Source organism: Stenella coeruleoalba (genome assembly GCF_951394435.1).
Source record: "Stenella coeruleoalba genome assembly, chromosome: 5".
In the NCBI taxonomy this organism is placed as follows: domain Eukaryota; kingdom Metazoa; phylum Chordata; class Mammalia; order Artiodactyla; family Delphinidae; genus Stenella; species Stenella coeruleoalba.
Genome location: NC_137150.1, coordinates 30,144,573 through 30,150,721, shown reverse-complemented (window position 1 = coordinate 30,150,721; position 6,149 = coordinate 30,144,573). Strand labels below are relative to the sequence as shown.

Below are 6,149 nucleotides of genomic sequence, written 5' to 3'. Positions count from 1 at the left end.
CTAAGGATATCAACTCATTCAAAAGCAGCCCAGCTGCAGTTGGGAGAGCACCAGCACTTGCTCCATAAAGATCTAGATTGTCTCTTCCCATCAAGAGGCACCCAAAAGTTCTATTGTGCTGGACACTTAGATAACCCCCAGCCCTTTTGCGGAACACATTGATTCTGAGTAGTCTGAATCCCATTCTTGGGTCTATTCAAACTGTCTTTGATACCCTCAGACTGCAGGACTTGGTGGGGAGATCACCTAGCATGATGGCTGCCTGGAGCCTGGCAAGATGACTCTGGGAGACATCTCACCTTTTAAAAGTCCCTTCTTTCTTTCTTTCTTCCTTCCTTCCAACATTTATTTATTTATTTATTTGGCTCCACCAGGTCTTGGTTGTGGCATGTGGAATCTTCGTAGCAGCATGCAGGATCTTTAGTTGGGGCATGCGGGATCTTTAGGTGCAGCATGCAGGGTATTTTAATTGTGCCATGCAGGCTCTTAGTTACAGCATGCAGGATCTAGTTCCCTGACCAGGGCACCCTGCACTGGGAGCATGGAGTCTTAACCACTGGACCACCAGGGAAGTCCCAAAAGTCTCATCTTTCTTTGACACATTTTTTTTTCTTATGAATCTTCCCAACCGCAGTGAAGTATTATAGTGTCCTGGAATGGTAGGAAAAAGGTGGTAGGATAAAGATGGCATGGCACATCCAGGGGATAGTTGAGAATTTAAGGAAGAGACTATTTAAAAAGGTGTGGACAGGTTTAAAGGAAACATCTGGGAGCGAGGCCTGCAGGGGCAAGGGCAGCAAGTGGTAAACAGGACTAAGAATGAACTGTAGGAGAGGGCCACAGGATTGGAGTAATGGCGTTCAGATAAAGAATGCAGCCACTGCTAATAGAATGGCCCTCTGAGAATGTAGGGGAGAGGTCCTGAATAACATCCTGCCCTGTGATCAACATTCTGCCCTGTGGTGGACCTCCTGCACATGCCTCCCATTGGCCAAAACCAGACAAAAGCCAGAGGACAGTTGATGTCGTCCATAAAAGTCAGTCCTGAGTCACAGAACAGGGTGGTGAGTGGATCTGGAAGGACAGAGGAAAACCCAGCAGTCATTTCCTATCTTTTCCTACAGCTAGCACCTTGGTTCAGGCCTCACCCTTTCTTGCCTGGCCTATGCTGATGGCCTTCCTGCCTGTCCTCGTGTCCCTGTTTCCAAGAAGCTGTATTCATTCAGCACGGGATTGGGGTATATAGACCTCCGTCCAGGAACCAGATCTGCAGCGTCAAGACCCTTGCCCCAGAGACCTCATCGGTAAAACAACAGGTGGAGCCGGGGGATGCCCGAAGACCTTCCCGGACCATGATTTACTGATGCTAGACATATTTTAAATATCAAGGAATCGACTTGCGACTTTTAAACGCAAAGGGACAGGTGGAAATGGATTGAGGCTGCCTCCCTGCCCCCTTCCAGAAAACCATGTCACTCCGGCAGACCGGCGATTGCTTCAAAACCATGTCACTCCGGCAGACCGGGTCTCTCGAAGGGCATAGGCTAAAGCGATCCCGGAAGGCACTTTCGCGGCGCCTGGGCCCTCCCACCGCGCGAGTAAGGGGCACAAATCCCCGGCGCTCCCCTTTGGTCTTCCACTTGGGCACCTGCCGGTGGGAAGCGAGGGGGAGCAGCGGAGAGCGCAGGCGCAGGGTTCGTGCCTGCGGGGCCGCTCTCCCTGCCCAGCCAGGCGGCCTGAGCCGCCCCTGCCGCGGTTTTCCTGGCGAAGCGCGCGGTGGCCTCAGTGGGCTCAGAGGCTGGACTAGGCGCGCGGCAGCGGGCAGCCCCGCCGGAGCACCGGGCGCTCCTTCCTCGCCGCGACGCACAGGTAACCGGGCCCCGGCAGCCGGTCGGCAGCAGTGGACTGGGACCTTGACCCTGCCTGCCGGGCCGCCCCACCCGTAAGGAGTGGGAGCGTACCCCGAACCCCACACGCTCGCTTTTAGCCGAGGCACTTAAGAAGCCGACTCCCTCTTTTGGGGTTAGGCCGGGCCCTGGGCGAAGCGCCCCGCCCCCTTTACAAGCCTTTGCGGAGGCTCTGCTCGACGCCTGAACGGCTGCGGGCCGCCACTTCCCGGCACTGCTCTCTTGGAAAACCTGGACGCCGGTTCGGTAGGGTCAGTATCAGCTGTGCGCCCCCGTTTCCTGCCACTGTCGCATGTATGGGTCCTTCCCCAGCCTCTCTGATAAAGGCCAGGAGCTACTGCTTTCCTTTCGCCCAGGAACCCACCCAAACATGGGAGAGTCCCTATGGCGCCATGGGATCAATTTCAAATACAAACTTTTAAGAATGCTGGATGGTTTTAGAAATAGGGCCGAGAATGAGTATTTGCCTTTCTTCTGTTGTCTGTCTCTGCCTCTTGGACGCCAGTCTATGTGGGTTGAGATTTTCGCGGAGATTAAACGGTTTGGAGAAATCTTTCCCCAACGAAAGGCGAGGGCAAGGAGGAAGGGCCAGGCCGCGGCCGAATGTAGCGGGTGGAGGCTCAGAGCAAGTCCGCTCAGCCTTCCCCACCTCCGGGGAGGAAAACAGGACCCTCCCTGACCCGGCTCCGGGCTGTAGAATTTCTACGCCTCGTGCGCCCGTTTGGCCTCTTTAGAGAGAAGAGGATGGCAGGGTGGCGCGGGCCAGCAGGAAGGGCGAGTGGGAGCGCTGCGCGGACCCGCATCTCCGGCCAGGCTTTTGCCGGGCTTGGCGAGGAGCGGGATGGAAAGCTGGCGTCTCAGTGACGATTGAGGGCCCGGAGATAGTGACGCACTAGGCGAAGAGGGCTGGGGGCGCCTGGGGAAGGGGCGGTCTCCGCCAGCTTTACGGCTCGAAAGGACTCGATTGGGGTTGCCCGTGTCCGTGGTGCTGAAGTGCTTCAAGCTCCTTCGTCGGCTTACTTCCCGGGCGGCGGCCTGCCTTGCGGTTCTACTCCGCACCTTTGAGTAGCCGCTCTCCAAGGCAGGTGGCCAGAGTGGCGCCGGCTCCCGGGCTCGACACTGAAAGCCTTTGCGGATGGATTGATGCTGGTTTCCTGCAGATAACATGAAGGCAAATGTGGCTCGCCCGGGGGTGCAGATAAAGCATATGCATAACAGGTTTGATTTACCTACATGGGAGGACATAGGGTGAGCATAAACATGAACTCTCACGTATGCATATGCATAGCATATGTAGGATGCATGTATATGCATATGCACACAAACATTACACACATGTAAATACACTCATTGGTTTTCAGTGCCATCACACACTACAAGTCACACATTTTCCCCAGAGCTTCTTGTGTAATCCATCTTCATTTTTTGACACGTTTCTGAACTCCGCAGAACCATTAACTTCCATGGTTATCTGTTCCCAAGTCACAGAACCTTGGGAACAGGTGAATTAAAGTGTCTGGTATTTTGCTGAGCAACGAAATATTTACACATATTTTAATTCCAGAACAAAGATAGTCTAGAAAGATGTAAAATTGATATTGATACAAAAAAGATGTTGCTAAAGGAAGTTTAAACAAAAAGAATTAATGAAAAATTTAATACAGAACAATAGCTAGCTAACGATCTTATGGAAAGTTATAATCTGAAGAAAATATGACTAAGATGTATCATAATGCTGACAATTTCAAATATACTGGTGGGATATGGTTTGTGAACTCTGTAAAGATTACATATATACTTTTCAAAACATTGAATATCTGTGGTTTTTCTCTCATAAAATGTATGCTCACTGTAAGAAATTTAGGTGACAGAGAAATACATAAAACCAGAGAAAACCATTGTAAATAGATTTTTAAAAAATTGAAGCATAGTTGATTTACCATATTGTGTTAGTTTCAGGAGTGCAGCAGAGTGATTCAGTTATACATATATGCATTATATTCTTTTTTCTGATTCTTTTCCATTATAGTTTATTACAAGATATTGAATATAGTTCCCTGTGCTCTACAGTAAATCCTTGTTATTTATCTATTTTATATATGGTAGTGTGCATATGGTAGTGTGCATTAATCCCATACTCCAATTTATCTCCCCCTTCCCCTTTGGTAACCATAAGTTTGTTTTCTAGGTCTGTGCATCTGTTTTGTAATTAAGTTCATTTGTATTATTTTTTTAGATTGCACATGTAAATGATATCATATAATATTTGTCTTTGTCTGACTTCACTTAGTATGATAATCTCTAGGTCCATCCATATTGCTACACATTACATTGTTTCATTCTTTTTTATGGCTGAGTAATATTCCCTTGTGTATCTATCTATCTATATCTATACCTATATCTCTATATCTCACATCTTCTTTATCCATTCATTTGTTGATGGACAGTTTGGTTGCTTCAATGTCTTGCCTATTGTAAATAGTGCCTCTATGAACACTGGGGTGCATGTATCTTTTTGAATTAGAGCTTTCATTTTTTCTGGATATATGCCCAGGAGTGGGATTGCTGGATCATATGGTAACTCTATTTTTAGTTTTTTATGGAACTTCCATACTTTAACAGATTTTCTCTTAGATGAACACACATGCATTTTAAATGGACCAACCTTCTGTTGGTTGCATTTTCACTATGTAATTTATCATTAATGTCTTTCAAACCAATACATATAAAACTAGGTCATCATCATTAAGTGGTGTATAATATTGCACTATGTGGGCAGAACATAATTTGTTTAAGCAATCTTATAATAATGAACATTTATTTATTTCCAATTTTTGCTGTTATTAGACAGTTCTGCAAATAATATCTTTGAACAAACATTTGTGCACTTATTTATTTTCTTAGAAAAAAAATCCTAGAAGTGAAATTGATCATTCAATGGATATGTACATTTTATGTTTTGATACATTGATTTGTTTATTTATTTGTTCAATTATTTCCTGTCTCCTCCCTTGTGTGCTTTATTCTTTACTATGTTCTCAGTATCTACACAGTGTGAAATATATGTGTATTCAAGACATATTTGTTGGAAGAACACTATTTCTAGATTGTTCTACAGAAAAGATGTACCAATATATACCAACATAAACACTGAATTAGAATGTCAGTATCCCCACACTATCACCAAAATCAGGGTTTTCTTCCAATTGGATAGGCAGTAAAGAGCATCTTTTTATATATTTATTGGTCATACTTATTTTTGTTTTGTGAGTTTCCAGCTCATATCCTTATTTTTCTATTTTTCTTATATTCTTTTTCTTATATGTAAAAACTCTTTGTATACTGAAGACTCTGTTACATGTTGCAATTTTTTCTTGATTTTTTTATTTTTAAACTTTATGATATTTTCTGCTGTATGGAAAATTTCAGTTTTTATGTAGTCAAATATATCTTGCCCCTTCCCTTTTATAAAAAAATTAAAAAAAATCATTTTATTGGCTGCACCATGAGGCTTGCATTATCTTAGTTCCCTGACCTGGGATCAAACCCGTGCCCGCTGCAGTGGAAACGTGGAGTCCTAACCACTGGACTGCCAGAGAACTCCCAGATTCCTTTAATTTAGTTAGAGTCAAGAGATAGAAGATAGAGTTAGGTTGCAGCATTGTGGCAACCAAAGCTCTGCACCACAACTAATTAGACCCAGAATTAGAGGTCTCTGGTTAAAAGGGTGACTTTCTTCAAAGGGGACCAGCTATGCCATTCTCCTAGCATTTGTTGAGTCTGGCAATGCCCTAGGGCCTGGGGATTCCAAGAAGAAGATAAGGACACAATCTCTGTTCTTGGAGCAGGAACACTTTATCAGGGGTTTGTGTTACATACACAATTCACATTGATACCTTGTGTCAAGGACTGTAACAGAGTCCTGTAGAAACTGTTCTTGAGTCCAGAGGAGGAACAGATTGTTTAGTGAGAGCCTTCTCCAAGTAGTTCTCCTGGAAGTTTGTGGGGATGTGGGTGGGAATTTGCCAGATATTGCTTTGTTGGGTAGTAAGTAGTTGATGGCCTCAAGTTGGAGTGGAAGCTGACAGTCTGGATTTGAAGGCTGACTGCCATAGTAAGCTCCTTGTAAGCTTGGGCAAGTTACTGAAGCTTGCTGATCTTCACTTAATTTTTTTTCTTTTTAAAGAGGGACTGATATTAGTGCCTGCCTTGTTGGAGTTGTTGTGGGATTAAGTAAAATAA

The 6,149-nt window shown here is 45.3% G+C and overlaps 1 protein-coding gene across 3 annotated transcripts in view; it reads left to right on the top strand.

Annotated features, from left to right (window-relative positions):
• The first annotated feature begins 1,664 nt into the window (after positions 1-1,664).
• Positions 1,665-6,149, top strand: part of SLC35G2 (solute carrier family 35 member G2) — a 32,407-nt gene continuing 27,922 nt past the window's right edge. The window contains exon 1 of one of the 3 annotated variants that reach the window (XM_079922859.1): positions 1,665-1,869. The gene's annotated coding sequence lies outside the window, so the exon portion shown is untranslated. Of the gene's footprint in view, positions 2,159-5,970; positions 6,022-6,149 lie in introns of those variants that run through there. The other 2 variants (XM_079922858.1, XM_079922860.1) reach the window with 2 other exon arrangements.